General features: G+C 49.0%; 1 long non-coding RNA gene across 1 annotated transcript; it reads right to left on the minus strand.

The window, feature by feature from the left end:
• Nucleotides 1-12428: 12428 nt before the first annotated feature.
• LOC135974774 (uncharacterized) lies at nt 12429-18655 on the minus strand. The gene is made up of 2 exons (XR_010591858.1): nt 17486-18655; nt 12429-15823 (listed from the first exon to the last, which is right to left on the minus strand). It is a non-coding gene; the product is annotated as an uncharacterized LOC135974774 (long non-coding RNA).
• Nucleotides 18656-19728: the final 1073 nt, after the last annotated feature.

The following is a 19728-nucleotide window of genomic DNA, read 5'->3' on the forward strand; positions in this document are numbered from 1 at the left end:
AACACCCAGCTGGAATAAAGCCAGTGTAGGCAGCTTCCACACCACTTCCCCCCATGGTTCCCCATGTAAGGGGCATGTGGGGATTGTGTTGGGGGCTGCTGGAGTATTTCTATGTGCTGGCAATTTCTAGCTGGCAGATGGACCCTTGGGGGCTGTTACCAGCTAGCATAGGGTAGAGCAGCCTCAAGGTTGCTCTAATCTACTTGGGGCTGGCATAGAACCAATCAGGGAGCTGCATTAACTTCAATGGAGTTACAGTCATTCATATCAGATCTGTCCCAGAGTGAGTGAGTGGAAGGCAAACAGACTAGGTTTACCTAGAGAAAACAAGGGCTAGTGTAAATGGATGTAGTGCCATTGGAATCAAACTCCGGTTTATATAAGCTGAGGATAGGCTAAATTCCCCATTCACTAACAAAATCTGTGCTGACTTGAGAAATTGCAGTCAGTCATATTTTAAATGAGAGTTTGATGTATACCCCAGTCTCTCCCTTGCTCTGTTTTTCTGCCCCTTCTTGGTGTTTTAGGGCGTGTGATTACAGCTGGTTGGGAATTTTCTAGTGAAACTGGCTTCTTCGCAGGGACGTGCGCAAGAGCGGCAAGCAAGGGCATGGGCTCCTCCGGCCCCGGGGTCACAGAGGGAGAGCCATCTCCTGCAGCCACCAGGGGAGAGCGAGCTCCACCAGCCCTGGGGAAGTGTGTGTGGGGGGAAGCCAGCTCCATCTGCCGTAGTGGGGAGAGCCAGCTCCTCCAGCCACAGTGGGGAGGTGAGAGGCAACTCCTCTGACCGCAGGGGACCACAAAAAGTGCCCCTCCAAAAGCAGCAAAATTTGTATTCCTGTGCACACCCCTGCTTCTTCAGTAAACACTGATTCATGTGCGTGCGCATCCACACATGCTCCTCCATATGCACTTAGGGCACGCTCATGCACACAAGCTCACCCATACGTGCTCACACACGTCTTCATATGTACAGCAGGCTCACATGTATGTGCCCACACAGTGCACCTGCACCTATGCTCACCAGTACAAGCTAATGCTGTGCATGTGCACACCTGTACAACTCGCTCATCTGTACATGGTCATGCAGTGTGTGTGCACACGTGCTCACCAGTACGGGCTCACAGTACGTGCACATTCACACACACACACTCACAGGTATGCACTCACAGTGTGTGCACACCAATGCGCACTCATATGCGCTCACACAGTGTGCATGCACACATTCAGGCAGTGCAGACTCACTCAGTGCACACACACACCTATGCATGCACATAGAGCAAACACACACACATACTCACCTGGCTGTATTTACATGTCATGGAGTTCACACCCCACTGGTGGTGCCTCCTGCTAGCCATCCTGGGCATTAGCTCTGGCTAGGCATTGTGCCCTCCTCTGCATCTCTCCCGTCACCCTCTTGCCCTGCGGACCTCACTCCAGAACTGCAGCCTCCTCTTCATGACTTGGCCCTCTGGCCGGGTCACCATAGGTGTTCCCCCTAGGGGGTATCAAATTCCCTCTTGACAAATGGGCTCTGGCAGTCTGCCTGCTCACTGCCCTGCCGGTGCTACTTCGCCAGGAACTGGTAAGGGGACCCGGGCCCACCCTCTACTCCAAGACCCGGCTCAGGGGCCCTCTCATCAGCAGCCAAGGTTTGACCTGCCCCACACCTCTCTGCTTTCCCCCGAGCCTTGTCCTACGTTCCTGGCTTCCCCCCTCTCTGGGTTCGTCAGCCTCCCAACTCCCTCCTCCCAAGGCGTGATTGTGGGCTGTCCTTTATAGTCCCAAACACACCTCCCTTCACTCAGGGAGTGACTGCAGACTTCTTCCCTGCAGCCCCCTCTGTTGCCAGCTTCCTGGCTTATACTGGCTGCCCCAGTTCCTGCTGTGCTGAGCCTGTTCAATGGAAATCCCTGCCCTTTGTCTCCTTCTCCAGGTGCAGCCTGGGCAGTTAATTGGCACACATAGTGTACATACATACTGAGCACACATGCTCATACACTGAGCACACACACACTCATCCTTATGCACACACCCCCATGCTCACATGTGCCTGCACGCAGGGCCGGCTTTAGGAAGTGCGGGGCCCGATTCAAATAGTTTCGACGGGGCCCCGGCAGGGTTGACTTAAAAAAAAAAAAAAAAAAAAAAACATAAAAAAATCACATGGGGCTTGTACTCACCAGGCCGCGCTCCTAGTCTTTGGCGGCGGGTCCTTCACTCGCTCCGGGTCTTCGGTGGCACTGAAGGACCCGCCGCCAAAGACACAGAGCGCCGTTGGGTGAGTAAAAATTAAAAAGGCGCCTCTAGCCAGGGAAGGGATTCTCTGCCACTTTCCCCCCACTCTGGGTGGCCCTGCCACTCGGCGCGGGGCCCTCTTAGGCGCGGGGCCCGATTCGGGGGAATTGGTGGAATTGGCCTAAGGCCGGCCCTGCCTGCACGCACACACAAGCTCACACACACTATATAAGCATGGCATTGCAGTCCTGGGGTCGGGGGTTGCTTTACACTCCATAGCTGCACCCAGCATCTGCCTCTGTCTGCTAGAAGAGACTCACTAGTCTCCCAACCCATCCAAAGCCATCTGGCTGCGTGATCACGAACACAGGCGGAGCAGCCTGTTCATATGAACGATGGTCAGGATCAGGGCGCTCAGCAGCGTGCCCTCCATGCTGCCTGACAATGGTTCGACAATGGCGCCAGCTCTCAAAAACCAGCTGGGATGGCTGGAGAGGAGTCATGGGACTTGTTTAGTTTGACCCAAAGTCCCAGAATTCCAGTCAGTTCCAGAAGGCATCCTATGATGTACTGCGAGGAAGCCCCAGAATGCATCGAGCCTCATGGTGGAACATTGCACCATGGGATAGCTGCCCAGTATGCTGCTCAGCAATGATTGCCAAAGGACGTAGCTTAAACTGGCATAAACAATGCGGAGTGGATGCACTGCTTTAGGATCCTTCTCCCTCATTACTTATAGTGGAAAAACATGCTCTGAAAACACTTTCCCATGCAGCCAATCTGCTGCTTCTCTCCCCAGCTGCTGGCCACTAGCAGCACTGCAGGACGCTGCTGGCTGTATTCTCCTTCCTGTGCTTTCAAACCCTTTGCTATTTTCCCTGGAGGCTGAGGATGGCATTACTGCCCCATTTATGTGGCTTCGGGGCTAGGAACCAGCTGCACAGGCAGAAGCGCACACAACTGAGCGTGCCGTTTTCAGCTGAATATCCTGATGGCTCGTTTGGTGCGATACAGGGATGTATGGCTCGCAGGGTCCCATTCGGATCTGGTTATTATTAGTCATTCTGTTCAGAGTAGCAGATAAGTGCTTTGTAAAACCCAGGGCCCTCGCCCTGGAAATAATCACAGTGTAACTCAGGCACGCGAGGCAACGGTTCAGCGTTTGATCCCAACTCCCTGAGCTGAACTTCAGAGTGTTCGCAGCTCAAACACTCATTTTATAAGGGGACCGAACCAAACTCTGGATCCGAACTGCCCAGAACTTTGTGGTGCTTGAAAACTGGATCCAGACTTTGTGGCTTGCGCCCAGGACTGGTTTGAAGGAAGTTTCACCTTAATCAGAGAGGAGGCGAGTGCGAGGGGTTTGCTGGTTGAAGTGTAGCCAAAAAAGGGCTTTGAACAGGAGAGGTTGTGCGCTAGTAGGGTGACCAAAAATCGGGGGGGGGGGGAGGGGTAATAGAAGCCCATACAAAAAAAAAGCCCCAAATATTGGGACTGTCCCTATAAAATCGGGACATCTGCTCACCCTATGTGCTAGTCATATGGTGAATGGGACACTGTTATTGACAAAAAGGTGTAGCCAGCTGTTGTTTGACTCCACTCGCGGCTTGTTCTCAGAAGTGTTCAAGAGCCCAAATAACCGAATGTAGCCACAATTATTGTTTAAAGAGAAAGCAGGACGATATGAAAAGGAGATACACGTTCTCTCCTTCTGGAAAGCAGTGCTTAGCTCACCGCATGGTCGCCTTGCACAAAAGGTGTGCTTCAAAGACACACATTTCAGCCTGCCGTATGTACAGGATGATTTTACAAGTTACAAAACCCTTTACCTGTCACTAAAATCCAACCCACGAGTTCGTTACAGTGCTGTAACTGGTTGTTTTGTTCGGTACCTTTTTTACCTTAGGTTTCTCTATGTTCAGGCCATTCCCAGCCTGTGTGAGGCCTCACCAGTTATGTATCTTGGCTTTGACAGGCTTCCTGTTTTCTACTGCCAAAATATTGTGGGATACTTGGCGTAGGTGAACGGAATACCGGGGAGAGCCTGATACATTCAGTTGACAATCCCAACACTTTTTATCTATCTATAATGCATTTTATTATGTTAATTCCATGCACATAACACCCATTCATGGGGCATATACAACCCCTAACACGTATGTATTGGCCAACATGGTGCACTGCAATAACATACATGTTCATGTACAGCCAGCACATTCAGGACCTGATCTTGAAGGGTGCTGAGCACCAACAACTCCAGGGGAATTAGTGGGAGCTGTGGGAGTTCATCTCCTCAGAATCAGCCCTGAGGGCTCTGGATCAACCTCCGGAGGAGCAAATACTGCATCCGACATGTGATTGGGAGCCATGATTGCACCAGGGTAAGTGACAAGTGGAAATAGGTTTGTTGGCCTTCACTTATAGTAATTCCTACCAAGGGTCATCCCTATCACGCATTTCAGCACCTGAATCCCTGCTACCCTATTCAGATCCCCTCCTGGGCCCCTTACACTCTACTTCTGACCCCCCCTTGCCTTCCAAACTACTGCAGCGGGACCTCACCTGCATCAGGAACTCAGGGTTTGGGCCCTTAGTAAGTCCCCTCTGTCCCTCAGTTTACCCACCCATAAGATTACTGAGCCTCACTCCAAAGTCCTAGCTCGGTGTTTCCTCCAGCAAATCCCGCATTGCTGTCAATGAGATTTTTGCCCAAGTAAGGAGCGAGTAAATGCTATTGAGGTTTGGGCCCATGATCATGATACATGAATGCTGAGAGTCACAGGGTGACTAGCCCCTTTAAGAGAGAGCCGCAGCATGGCTGTGACTTCTCAGCTGCCTCCCAATTGGACTTAAGGGAAGGCACCTGGGCCACACGAAAAGGGAGGCAGGAAAAGGGCAGGTGAGAGCTGCCTGAGGAAGAAGGGAGAGACCCAGAGAGAAACAGCAGCAGCAGCAGAGCAGAGCTGGACTGGGCTGGGCTGGACCGGACCAGGGAGCTGTTAGGAAGAGCACAAGGTGAAAGTTGCTGGCGAGGAATGGTCAGAGCTGCTGAGATACAGGAGAGCTGGTGCAGCGGCCCCAAGGAGCCAGGAGAACCAGCCTTGGGTGGGGAAGCAGAGCCCAGAACAAGATGGTTGATGCTGAAGGCTGGATCCCGGGAGCAGGGGTAAGAGTCATGGGCAGGGGGGCCTGTGGAATGGAACACTGTAGGGAGATGCCTTGCGGCGGAGGAGGGCTGTGAGACGCTGAGCCCAGGGCCCGTGGGGTGGCCCTGGTGGGATGTTCCTTGAGCTGGGGAGGACTTACAGGCGAGGAAGCCTATGGAGTGGAACACTGTGGGGGCCCCTCTCATGGGAGACCTGACTTGGGCCTCCCAGAGAAGTGCTGTGGCAGAGAAGCGAATCTGGGAGCTTATGGGTAGACAGCCTGGAGGTCAGAGCCCTTGAACAAGGGCAAACAGAGGCTGGGAGCAGGCAGGAGATGGCCTGTTGGGAGAATGAGTGGAGATGAGGATCCTGGAGAGGGATGGGAAACTGCTGTGATCTGTGGCACTTCAAGGTGTGGGGAAGAACATTTTTATTACGAGGGCTCTGCAGATTATTTCACATGCTCGTGAATAAATTCTCTCCAAAGATGGGGCTTTGAATGGACCCTGGGAAAGACTATTCCCTTTTCCTAAGGAAACTGAGGCAGGCATACTGGCTGTGCCATGGCCTGCTGCAGGGAGGGTGCTTTAGGTGGGGGCTACTCTGTTACAGTGAGGTCACTATTGCTGGCCTCCTGGAACCACTCCATAAGTGGCATTCTTAATAATACAAATACCCAGGCTCTTGAGTAGCTGCTACCTCACTGCCAGAGCTCGAGCCTCTGACCTCCGCTAGGCCCACACCTTGCGTGGCCTCCTGGCATATGATCTTTGTCAAGCCTGAGTTAACAATAAGGTAGTGCTGCAGAAAGAGCAATGCTGGCAACTCACTTCACCCTGGAGCTCAGATTTGCTCTTGATAGAGTCATATCAACAGTAAATGCTACTGCTGAACATCGCCAGGAGCACGCTGGGCCCAGCAATCTTTTCATCTTGGGCTAATGCACACTGTCAAATGCACCGATTGTTGCCTTAATTTCACTAGCAATGCTCTTCTTCTCCTGAACAGGCCGATTCCACTTGCAGAGATAGATCCTTCCCTCCCCCACTCTCCCTTCCCTGCAATCTCTACACGGGGAACTGCAATAGAGCAGCTTGATGTTGTGTTTTAAACCAGGGACCTATTGATGCTTATTCTGGGGCCATGGTACAAGCCAAGAGTCAGGTTGTGATCTCGCTTGCACCAATGTAAATCTCCAAGGGTGTCACACCAGTGCAAATCCCACAGAAGTGTGATCCGAATCAGGGCCTCGGCACGTGAAAAGAGAAGACATGGAATATACATGAGCAAGGATAGCAACAAAGGGATGTTGATTTAGCTACTTTAAACCCAAAGACAGGGGCCAGATTCCAAGATCAGTCTCCCAGGACATGTTAGAAACAGATAATTTCAAAGGGTTGGGATGAGATTGTCCCAGGGTGGGGTGGGATGGGGGGGGGGGGGTGCAGCTACAAGAAGCCCATTTTTCACTGGTCATAACATAACAGTCCTAACAGACAATCCTCACTAACAATCCCTTGTGGGTAGATGTATGCATGAAGGAAGAAGTGTTGTGGGCAAAGCATTGTTAGAAGCAGCTGGGGAAGTCCCCTGTTCTCCCCTCCCCTTGCACTATGTGAATCCTGTTGATCTTAAAACCTCACAGTTCCAGCAATGTCAGGTAAGTCACCCTGCACCCAAGGACCTGCTCCCTCCATCAATATCCTGGTTCCCGAACCACCTTGGAACACTATGTCCCCCTTTGCACACTAGCAGCATTAGTGCCCTTCTCCAGCCCAAGCTCCCTGGGCTCTCTACCTATGAGACTCACGGTCCAAAGAGATATGGGATGAGGGGAGACACACATAGGAAAGACATGGGATGGAGATAAGGAGGAGACACACATAGAAGAGACAAGAGAGAGACTGCAATTTGTTGTCCACTAGAACTGCTGGGAACATTTTAGACTAAATTAACTTTTGCCGACGCCACCATGTTTCGTGGAGACACAGCAGTTGCAATGACCTTTTTGTTAGGAAGAGGGCATGCTCTTCTCATACTCCAGAGCCTGGTTGTTGGTGCAGTGGCCTGGGATGTTACAGACCTAGGTGCAAGTCCCTACTTTGTCTGAATCATGCTGATCTGGGATGGAAAAACTCTGCTTTGGAGCAGGGATTTAAACCTGGGTCTCCCACATCCCAGTCCAGTGTCCTGACCACCTGCCCCAAATTGAAAAGCTCAGGTTTTGTTATAAAAAAACCCCATCCCAGACATTTCGACACAATCCCAGTTGGGTGAACATGTCCAAAAGGCTTTGGTTTGTTCCCATCTGAACAAAAACAAGTTTGGAAACCTCGAACAGTGCCACAAAACCAGACTTGTCCTGCGGCCAGCTCTAGTGGCCACGCGTCCCCGTTTGGGACCAAACTGGCTATGCCGCGGGCTGGGCTGGCACAAGTTGGCTGTGGTGGGTGAAGCAGCTCTGTGCACCTGGGCGGGGAGGAGCAATGCTGAAAAGGTCTGGGAGGCTTTTCTTGACTGTCGCTGGGCCCCAGCCCCCATTGTCCGGCCAGCAGCTCAGGGCCGTTCAGAGAGGAAAATGATGTTGGATAATTTGTAATTAGGCCAATCCTGTGTCCCCAGCTTTTGAATGAAATCAGGACAATGCTGCGGCTCGAGGAGGCTCTTTACTTTGGTCTGCTTGGACTTGCCTCTATTCCTCCTCTTTTCTAGTCAGTGTCATTATCACAGCTGTGGTGCCTACGAATGTGGCATCCCCAGTCAAAACTCCAGAGATTTCGGGGGACAATCCTGAGGTGGCCTGAAGCCCCCCAAAGTCTGAGGTGAGGCAGGCAGGGGGAGGGCAAGAATTGAATTGCTCTTCAGTGCCATCCTGTGCCTGATTCAGGAAGCACTATTGACTGGACAGAGGAACCCTTGCCCTGGGCCACCAATGTGATGCCAGGACTTGTGTTTAACTAGGAGCGGGGAACAGCAGAAGGGGGGAAGTGGGGTGATCCTGCCCTATTAAGAGGAAGAGCAGAGACTAGGAGAGAAATGTAGAAGCAAAGGGAAGGGATGAGGAGACTGGAAAATATCAAGGGGTGCAGAAAAGTGACGCAGAGCAGAGTAGATGAATAAGGAGCCCCGGGACTGAGAAGTGAATGAATGATTTGGGGTTGTGTCTGAGGCTAGTCTACACTGATCCGGGCGGGTAGAAATCGATCTCTCGGGGATCAATTTATCGTGTCTCATCTAGACGGATAAATTGATCCCCGAATCGACGCGCGTACTCCCGCCTCGTCAGGAGGAGTAAACGCTGTCGACGGGGGAGCCGCGGCGGTCAATTTGCCGCCGTCCTCACAGTGGGGTAAGTCGGATCGGATAGGTCGAATTCAGCTACGCTATTCCCGTAGCTGAATTTGCATATCTTAAATCAATCCACCTCCCCACCCCCCACCCAGTGTAGACCTAGCCTGAGTTTCTCTCAGTCACCACCTGCATGGACTGGGAGCTGAAAGCATCTCCAATAAGTCTCCCATGCTACAGGTTTGTAATGAGGCTGGAGTGCAGCGGAGGCAGCAGGCAAACCCTGGAAAGGGAAGGCAAGACCTCATCAGGGACTATTTGAAACCAGATGCCTTTGAATTAGAAGAGGGCATGATCCAGCTCAGTATTTCAGCAAACAGTTCAGCACCCTGGGGGTCGGCTGATTTTTATAACTGGATCAAGTGATTATTTGGTGCTTGTTTATAAAAACTCATTCTGGTGCTGAGACTTTCTGCAGTTATAAACGCTTTGAAGTGTGCCCATCCCTAGTATCTGTAGGACCTTAACTCACCTGTTACTGGCTATCTCATGGCACAGGGGAGCTCCTGAACTTGAGACTAGTCAGTGGTTAGCTGCATGACTAAGCCTCAGTCATCATGTCTGCACTGTAGGAGTAGCCACACAGTGCTCATTAAACTCCCAAAGTCCTCTCCCAGCTTGCATGGGTTCTGTGTAAAAACTAGGGCCCCGATCCTGCAAACGCTTATGCATGCAAATACGTTTAAGCATCTGAGCAATCAGACGGCATGCAGTGGAGCTCCTCACGTGTTGAAAGGTACTCATGTGTTAGTATCTGCAGGCTCAGGGCTCAAGATGGATCCTTTGAGGCTGGTCTGTACCTCGGCTGGTCCAAAGCCCTGGACAGGAATCTGGAGGCAGAGACCCAGGAACATAGATACTGCCCTCATGTCTCACTGTCCACACACCCACGTGCCCTACCCCCACCCCGATTTTAATAACTGTTTCCGAGTGGTGCAAATGAGGCCACAAGGCTTGTTTTATCACCGCACCGGTTCATGTGCTGTTGTTGTAAGGCAGGCATGGATCACACACACAATGCAGCCCCACCCCAGCCCACCAGCCCGGGGCTCACACAGTGAGCTGTTTGCTAGCACAGAATTCCACCTTAAAAACTAAAAAGGAAGGACACATGAGGCGCTTTCCTTTCACTGTGGTGGTTTGATCGATTTTCTGACATTATCCAAAGACTAGGCTCGCCGCCTTTCTAAAAGCTTCCCTTGAAAATAAAGATTCATTTAATTCCCTCTGTTACTGCCGGGACTTGAGTTTAAAGCACTCCCATTACTAGAGCTAAACCAATACTGATTTCAGCTCAAGCTGATTTCAGTTGATTGGATCCCACACGCCTCTGTCTCCCGTTCTCCTGCCAGATTGATCTGAATTCCAGGGCCTCGGCACAATGGTTACCAATGCCTAGAACAGGGGGTGAAGAGCCCGGCTTGCCTACACAACATTATACCAGTATAAGCTAAGGTGGGCATCCTGCTCAATGGTATCAGAGGCCTTTATTCACTTTAGCTGATGTCACTTGGGAAGGAGTGTAAGCTAAGCTGAAAAAAAGCCAATCTTATACCAGAATAAGGTGTCCACACGGGGGCTATACTCAGGGCCGGCTCTGGCTTTATTGCTGCTCCAAGCAACAACAACAACAACAACAAAAAACAACAACACAACCCAGGGGCGGCAAAAAATGGCAAAGCAAAAAACAAAAACAAAAAAAACAAACCAAAAAAACCCTGCGGCGTGGCCGGAGCCTGGGTGCAGGGGGACTCCCTGCACTGCAGATGTGGGGGAGGGGGAGGGAGCGGGAGAGAGAGAAGGGGGGCGGCCAGGGCTTCCGGGGGGTGCTGCCACGCGGCTCCCCCTGCCGGGAGGGCTCTGTGCTGTTCCCATCGGCTGGGAGGGAAGGACGCGGGCTGCCGTGCCGGGCTTGCTGCAGGGCGCTCCTGTCCTCCGCGCCGATGCCGCCCCTGCCCCCTACAGGCAGGGCCGGCTCCAGGGTTTTGGCCGCCCCAAGCAGCCAAAACAAAACAAAACAAAAAGCCGCGATCGCGATCTGCGGCGGCAATTCGGCGGGAGGTCCTTCACTCCCAGGCGAGTGAGGGACCATCCGCCAAATACCTGGACGTGCCGCCCCTCTCCCTAGCAGCCGCCCCAAGCACCTGCTTGAGAAGCTGGTGCCTGGAGCCGGCCCTGCCTACAGGGCAGCTGGAGCGAAACACACACTAAAAAAAAAGCGGCCGTGTGGCTGGCCCTAGGATTGGGCAGAATGCCACCTCGTTCAGTCTGCTGCCCCAAACACCAGCTTGCTCAGCTGGTGCCTGGAGCCAGCCCTGGCTATACTGGTTCAGCTAGATTGGTTTAACTTTAGTGTAACTAGTAAAACATTCCTGTGTAGACAAGCCTGCAGGCTGTTGCTCTGAGGCCAGTGAAGTCTGAATGGAAAATGCGAATGATAAATAACTCGTTAATCCTTGGCAATGTTTCACGGCTGATGGGCAGCCAAGTCCCTGTGTTCTCTTTCTTGTCATACGTCTGTCGTGCCTGGAGTGTCCCCTGTCCCCCTGGCCTAGATTGGTCAGCCCGTACCTTGGCAATTCAGTATAATTAAGTCAGGTGTGAAAGAGAGGTTTACATAGGATAGTATGATAGGAGTATAACACCAGGTATATCAGTAAGTACTGCAAGGCCTGGATGGTGAAGCCTGTGAGATTTCAGTTTAGCCATGTTAGGTCTCAGGCCTACGGAGGGTTGACATAAGTGACCCAGGAATAACTGTGGATCAGTAAAGTTACAAGATTCCTGTAAAGAATGTGCCCAGAGGTGATGTTCAGGAAAATATGCCACAATGTCTAGACTGCAAGACATGAATGTAACATCATGGGAACTTTTGCAGGAACCTCAGGTTACCATGGGGACGTGTTTGCATAGATGCATAATGGCAATAAGGTAGGGTTGCCAAGCCTCCAGGATTGGCCTGGAGTTTCCAAGAATTAAAATTAATCTTTAATTAAAGATTATGTCATGTGATGAAATCTCCAGGAATACATCCAACCAAAATTGGCAACCCTAGAATAAAGGGAACTAAGAGGGTAACCTGTGGAAAGTGGGGCACCCCAACCTTTATGGGGTGCAGAAGTACAGATAAGGAAAAGGGGATTGGAACTCTTGTACATATGCATAAGGTGGGGGCTTGGTCAGAACCCAGGATAAAAGGGTTTCCTGCCCTGGTATGGATAAGGTGGGAAGGCCCCATCAGGAGACCCCCCCACCAAAGGATGGCCACCTGTTGAGAAAGCCGTGAAGCTCTCTGATATTGCTGGCTATGTGAGTATGAACACACAGCTGGGTATTGCATGGGCTCGCTCAGTGTTGTTTGTGATTATGACATTGATTGTCTGCGGAGTGGAACTTGCAGTAAAGACACAATAGCTCACTTGTAGCTGTGTTTGTTCTTCATGTGCTCCTAGAGCCTCCAGGGTAAGTCTCACCCCGCTGATTGTAAAACTGGAGCAGCCTGGGGACAGACACAGTCTCTAGGGACAGTGCGCTTTAACACAGAACTACTGATTAAGATACCAACTCAGACTGAAATAGGATGACAGCCTCAAGCCATTGTTCCTCACTTTGCCCCCTTCAGAGGCTTGGAATAACCTCCCTCCTTTATTTAGAATGCACGATGGTGGTGTCGGAGAAAAACAGAGTTCTCACTTTTTGTTTGGGTACAGCAAATCAGATACTTTATTTTCTCTCTATCAACTGCATAGAGGGAGAGAGCTAAACAGGTCTCTCAACAGATAAACAATTACAGCAAGCATTTATACCTTTTGTTACAGACAATAATGAGCAACAGCTGCATTTTGTTTATACCTAGGTCATTCTGATATCTTGTTTTGCCCACTAATGTAGACTCTTAGTCTACATTCCATATTATCTACACATTATCTACACAAGGTCGCAACAACTTCTCACACAGTTCTTTCCCACTCGCCTCACACATTCCTCGCTTCTCCAAATCTCGCGTTATTAGGGTTACAGTTAGCCTAACTCTTGCTAACGAACTGTCATGCATTGCATCCCCTTCCTGTCAGTTCTTTCTCTGCTTCCACAACCCCCCCTTTTGTACTACTAGTACAACAAACATTTTCAAATCTCTATTTGCATTAAATCTCGGAATTCAGATTCTACATCAGATGCTTCAACCTTAGGGGTTTTGATTGGATGTAATGACAATGCATGATGAGCATGGACATGAAAGGTATTACTATTATTACGTCCTTTACAACAACAATAACATACTCCTACACTAGCTAACAACAACACAAGCAATAACATTCCCATAGCGATAATATGATGGGATTGTTGTACAATCTTAGTCATATAACACAATACAACATACTTAGTACATAAGGTGGATACTCTATAAGCTGTCTGAAAGGCATACTTTTCAACTTGATACATATTTTGAAGCATGTGAATTTGCCCTTGTACTTCAGAGATTTTCTGAACCTCTGGTAACAGTGAAAGCAAATTTTGAAATCTATCAGGTACTAAACTAGCCCAATTAAAGGGTATCTGGAACCTAAGGACTACTTGCAAAATTCTATCTGCAGGCCAGTAAATAATATGATTGCCTGCAGTGGTAATGAGATTAAAATGTATGTCTTGCAATGTGGTGGCTTTAACATACACACAGCTATCATTAGCTTGAAAAAAGTAAGTGTCCTGTCAGGGTAGTTCCTTGTCCCCTATACTCCCAGCAAATGTAGTCATGAAGAGTAACAACTTCTCCTGGCTTCAGTTTACGGATACACTGAGGCTGTGGGGGTTCTAACGGCCAAAATGTCCATTGACTCCCTAACCCCATCCAAATGTCAGATGTAATCCCAGGAGCACTGATTAAAAATCGATTGGGCATACCAGGAGGTCTAATTTCTCAGATGTCTCGGTGAATTACCCAATCCCACATGCATCCTCCCCCTGGACCCGGCAGGATTCGGTATGTGGGAGCCCACACACCCCAAATTGGTCCATATGCTTGGAAGGAGCACTGAGAACATCTGCACTTCCACCCAGAAGTCTCCAAGTATGTCTCCATGGCCATAGATCAGATGGTACTCCTGGTGTGTCTGTAAGGGCAGTGGGCCAAGCCTGAACATGCTAGATCCCACTGCAATGCCTTCCCAGCCTCAGTGATATTCAATACCTTCTCTGTCAGCAACTTCTGGGTCATAGAACTAAGGGCGGAAATAACATGTAACTCACCAACTCCAGCCTGTACCTGGGTTAGTTGTGCTCCAGAAACAAGGCCAATGGCCTTCTCTAGTTGCCCCAATTTCTCATCATGTTCTTGGTTCTTAAAAATATTCCAAACTGCTGCTGCACTATTGGCCTCATCCCATAGGGATCCGGTTAAGTCTCTCTTCTTTCTAGAAGAAATAACCCAAGCCCTCTGTTGTGCTAATCTAATGGCAGCCCCCTGTGAGCAATTTGGGTATGTAGAGGTAATCTGGAAACTGGATAAGGGCAATGAAAATTTAACAGTCCCTAGTGTAGTGTTAATCACAGTCCATTGATATCCTAATACATCTCTCTTTGGTGTAGTACTATACCACATCTGTTGGTTGAACACCTTTATATACTTCCGGGAGGCATTGATATTAATGGCATAAGAAGGGGTGTATTGCAATAAGGTACAGGTCACATTATTAGTCACTGGAATAATTTCTATGCAGGTAAAATTTCCAGTGGCAAAACAAATTCTGGGTATTCATTTGATTGTTCACTAATTGGGTGACCAAATAACAATAAGGGCTTCTCTCATTTAACACAGTGCAAATTCCAGGAACATTCGCTATAGAACCCATCAATTGCAATTACAGATTCTTGGGGTTCACTGGTAGTGATATCATATACTTTTATCTCCACTGATCCATTCTTTTCCATTATATGGGATATCCTGAACCTTAAAAATATTTTTTTCAACCAATATTTCAATAAATCACTAAAGTGTGAAGGCCTTAGTCATTGGTTTTATCAAATATATGGCATTGTCTGTATTTGGATGTGTTACAGGGGTAATAGTATAATGGAGGAGATGGCAGGGGCAATGGCAACAAGGTGCCTTTGGTACTTAACATTTAAAATCCAATTAGGGAGGGCAATACATGCTGAAGGATTTATCCAAAACACAGGGAGCAGCCTGTAGAATAAACCCCAAAATCCAATCAATACCACGTTCCCAAGCATGGGTTCCACAAGTTTCTTCCTGCCAGTGTATAATTCTTTGTTTCTTCACCAGGGTCAGTTCTTAATGTCTCTTGTAGTCAGGAATCCCTGGACTTTGTGGTTTCAATGAAGCAAGTGTTCCTTCTTCTCTTTCCCTGAAACAATGTGGTTTAGCATCATACAAGGGAGAGGTTACTAGCACATCATCCTGTAATGGTTTTGCTTCTTCTAGAAAAATCCAAAGGCACAGTAGGTCTGTCAGTGTACAAGGAAGAGGTTACTAGCACTTCACCTTGTCTTTTTTTCTTTTTCCTGCTGTCCAGAAGGCAGAGCAGAGCTAGAAGGAGAAATAGGCTTATCATCAGTCGGAGAGTCCTCCCGAGGTGGAGGGGTCTTTTTACAGTGAGAAGCATGGGTCCAGGCAGGTAGTCCTTGGCACTTCACAGTGGTGTTGGTGGTTAACAGGACTTGGAAAGGGTCTTTCCAGTGTGGAGCCAAAGCAGTCTTTTGTTGGTTTACATAGACTCAGTCTCCTTGTTTCAATGAACGGCAGGGCTGCTAGGGTCTTTGGGTAGCACTTCTTTTATCTGTGAGAAAAGAAACCTAACACATTTCATTAATGCCTGGCAGTGTTTTGCAGATCTCATAGTTGCTTGGGCACATTCAGGCCCCCCTTTTCTTGGCTGTCAGCCACGTCTTAGCTGTGGGCAGTGTCCTTGGATGGGGCCAGCATCTTATCTTTGGACTGAGCTTGCTAGCTATTTTTTTCCAGTTAACTTGTTCTGTTCTTTTTCCTTTTTCCCTTCTTGGCTTCTTTTAACCAGTAAATGCATGGTACATTGAATGCTGTTCAGCTGGCATCCATTTTTTCTGATGATCTGAAAGACAAAAGAACAGAGGTCTACCCCTTCTGGGCAGTCAGTCATTGCTTAAAACATTTCCTTTATATACACATACCTTTGTTGATTTTAGGCAAAACAGAGGAATTACCCCATATTTCCTTGTATTTGTTTCATAGGCAGCCCAGGTTTCAGTGGTTTCTATCTTATTAGTTAGAAAATTGCATTAATACAGATGCTTTCTGGCTTGCTTCCAGATCCAAAGCTATCCATGGCTTAAAAATTCTTACGTAAAAAGGGACACAATTAACTTTCCCAGACTTTTGATTGCCTTTTACTTCCTGCTTTCAAACACACAGTGATCTGAAAAAGCCAACACAACCTATATTGGGAGGTTTGCATTTCTTTTACCTGCACATGTTCTGGGGAAAATGCCCATCCTCTCCACAATTCAATTTCCACAACACTAGCCACATCAATTTTTACACAAGGTGTAACTACTTCTTTTTTGAAAACTGGGTAAAGGCCATTTACTTAACATATAATCCAAAGGGCTATCCTCAGAGGGTTTTACCAGAGACCCACCCATCTGCCTGCTGACACTCTAACAGAGAATTACACAGAGAACAGAGGGAATTATGGCCTAATAGGATCCTATTACAGGAATTTCTACTAATACTGACCGCTGCAGGGGACGGGACAGAAGGATCCCAATTCGACCTCAGAGCTTCATCGCACGCGATGGCTTCCACTCTGAGGAATTACGAATGAGAGGCTCAGTTCCATCCACACACTTAACGCCCAAATGTATAAGACAGAAATTCATTAACCGGAGTCGCCAGTAACTGTCACCGAAATATTGGGTCCACCTAGCTGAGAGCCAATAACAGCCAGACAGGGATAAGGAAGAGTTGCTTTATTCTGCAGAAGAAAGGAGAGCCTTGCACCTTGGTACAAAGACTCTGTCTTACACACATTTTACCACTCCAATTATTATCCTGGGGATTTGAAATCCCCATGCTTATAATTACTTACTCCTTTCCTTCCACTATGCCCTCAAAGTTTCCAACCTGTTTTCCAATCTATCTATTGCCTGCCCACTTGGGCCCTATCCTGCTTTTCTCGCTGAACCATCCCTTCCATGGGCACCGGCTTTTTCACTACTAATTTAGATAGGAGGGTGGGCTTCTCAACTAGCCCCTACCCTTCCTGATCTCTTCTCTTAAACATTCTTACTCACAAAGCTACCCAAGTCCTCCCTCGTGAGGCTTGCCACCTGGGCAAAACGCATGGCCCATTGGTGTTTAACTATTCAATTTTCTCTTGTGGCAAACACACTGCTGTTACAGCATATACTGAGCACAAATAATTAAATTTTGACAAGTCCCTGAAGGACCGGTATTTGCTTAGCCAGTGCTTCCTTTTCTGCCTGGAAGTCCTGTCTCAAGGCTTGCAACTTGCCCTGGGCGTAGGGTTGAGTTGCTGCCTGGTTCATGATCTATGCTCTTAATTGCTCAATTCTAGTTATCAAGTACACAACTCTTCTCTTTTCTCCAACTTCTCTATTGCCCAGTCCTGCTACGACTGGGGTAGATCCACCTGACACCCTTTCCGGTCAACCAGGGTGGAGAGAGGAATGCTAAATCCCTCTCCGGTTCTCAGACTTACTGCGGCTGAGAGTAGGCACACTTTCATACTCACACACGTACGTCCAGACTGGCCACGTCTGTGTATAACGTTCAGAGAAGGTGCTGTGCAATCTCCAACTTGCTTCCTCTCTTGGGAGGGCAGTTCTTTTACACCCTGAGGTCTCCTGGGGCATCTTTTCAGTGATTCCAGGCCAGGCCAGCTGCCTGTGGCTTCTTCAGCGTCCCCAAACCACGCTGGTTCCAGGGTCGCAAAGGCAGACTGTTGGATCTCACTGGACAGTTAAGCTTTGCAAATGTAATCTCAGCACTGTAACTTGTATTGCCTTTGGTTTGACTATATCTATATTTTTTCACAGCCATCTGGGGCCAAAAGCAGTTTTTCTTTGTACTTAGCCTGGTCTGCATTGATTCTTGACCTTGAATGCAGTTTAACTTTCTCTTTATCTCTGGACCAAGCTGAATTTCAAATTAACCCGTTCCTTTCCTCAATAGACAAATTGCTCCCATTGTGTGTCAGAGGCTTTTTGGTGATTAAAAGCTCCTCTGAGATGTATGATCTTATCTAGATTGAAGGTACCTTCTAGTGGGCATTGTTTAGATGAATTTTCACGTGTGTAATGATTCCAATTCTCTAAATACCTGCAGGCTTTAGGACCATAATGTACGTACATGAAATAAGCTGGGGTACCCTTAGGGGGTGAGAGGGAATGCTTAGACTGTTCCCCACCCATTTTCCAATCACACACACAGGGAGGATGCCTTGTCCGCTCTAGCGGCACATAAACTAAGGATCTCTCCCTACAGGGTACTCACACAGGAGAGGCTAACGAGGATGGCTACGACCCTCCTACACCTCCCTTCAGCAAAGAGCATCGGCTAGTCTCAGAGAGACGGCACCGCTTACTCTCGTTGCATCCAGTGAGATGATCAGACTGTCAGTGGCTCACACAGAGAGGAAAAGGGGCGGGAAGATGGGTTCACACACTCCTAGACCCAGGTAGCCTCCTCGCCGGACGATGCCAGGCCAAGTTAGCCCACTGTGGGTCGGATCTCCTAAAAGATCCTGTAGTTACCGGGCTTGCGTTAGAGTAGTTCTGGTCACGAGCCAAAAGACTTCGCAGAGTACTCTGGGCGTCTTCCGGTAACTCTTAATTCACACTGGTGTACACACACACACACACACACACACACACACACACACACACACACACACACACACACACACACACACACACACACACACACACACCAAGGCCTCTATTTCCAGGTACTATTCCCAAGTACCACGATGCATCTACACTATGAGGCGGTAACAACCCCTCTTGGGGCGGTAAAAACCCCTCAGCACCGGTGCATACCTATGCATCTCTCATATGCATATGGGGGCGGCCAAACTAAGAGGTCCCCAGAACCGCATACAACTACCTTATTGGGGGCGGCAAAACAATTCCCCAGAACCGCGCTGCATCTGACCTTGCTGCACAGTCAATAAGTTCGGATGGCGTGAGCCCAACAGGGACAGATGACCCCATGGACAGTCCTCCTCCGACACCCCAATAGAGATTTCAAAAGGTCTCCTACCTCTGTTGTGGCGCCATGGGGCTCAAAGGGGAACGATCCTTAGCAGCTGCCGGTACCTCAGTGGGTATTTGTCAAGAGTGACACCACACCAGCCCAGCAGCCCCGCTCCCCCCAAACCTCCACACCAGCCTGGGAGTCTGTGACCCAGCGATCTCTTGGTGCCACCTGGCAGAGGGCACAGAGTGCCTAAGGGTTAGAGGGATCCCCTGGGTCTGGGATCTGCATACTAGTTCACTCATGAATGTCATGTCAGGTCTCTACTGAAAGCTTGTGTCACACTGATCATCATCATCATCAATGCAAGATGTACACAGGAAAACTATGTGAGGAGTTATGTGTATAGTTTAAAAATGGTGCTCACTAGGACTGTGAGTTAAGGCAGGTCACCAAAGGGTGACGCACATGCTTCTCCCTGGCAGGGGGCAGAGACACTTCTCTCTTTGGCTGGCCATGTGCAAACTGAGTATTGTATAGTTCTCAACGGATGCCCATCTACAGTCGGAGCCAAAGGCGAATCAGTCAATTGCTGGAGCTGCAGGAAAATATTAAACCAGCAGAGGGTAGCCTGTTTAGGAGTTAACACAATGAGCATTTGAAATTATATCTGGAGAACAGATCAATCCCTAAGGATCCTTCCCTGAGGAAGTGAACTGACAATGGGTTTTGCTTCAGGACAGAGGGATCTTAGCCAAGGTTGGCTGAACATGCTGGGAA

Source organism: Chrysemys picta, chromosome 12, assembly GCF_011386835.1.
Source record: "Chrysemys picta bellii isolate R12L10 chromosome 12, ASM1138683v2, whole genome shotgun sequence".
Taxonomy (NCBI): domain Eukaryota; kingdom Metazoa; phylum Chordata; order Testudines; family Emydidae; genus Chrysemys; species Chrysemys picta.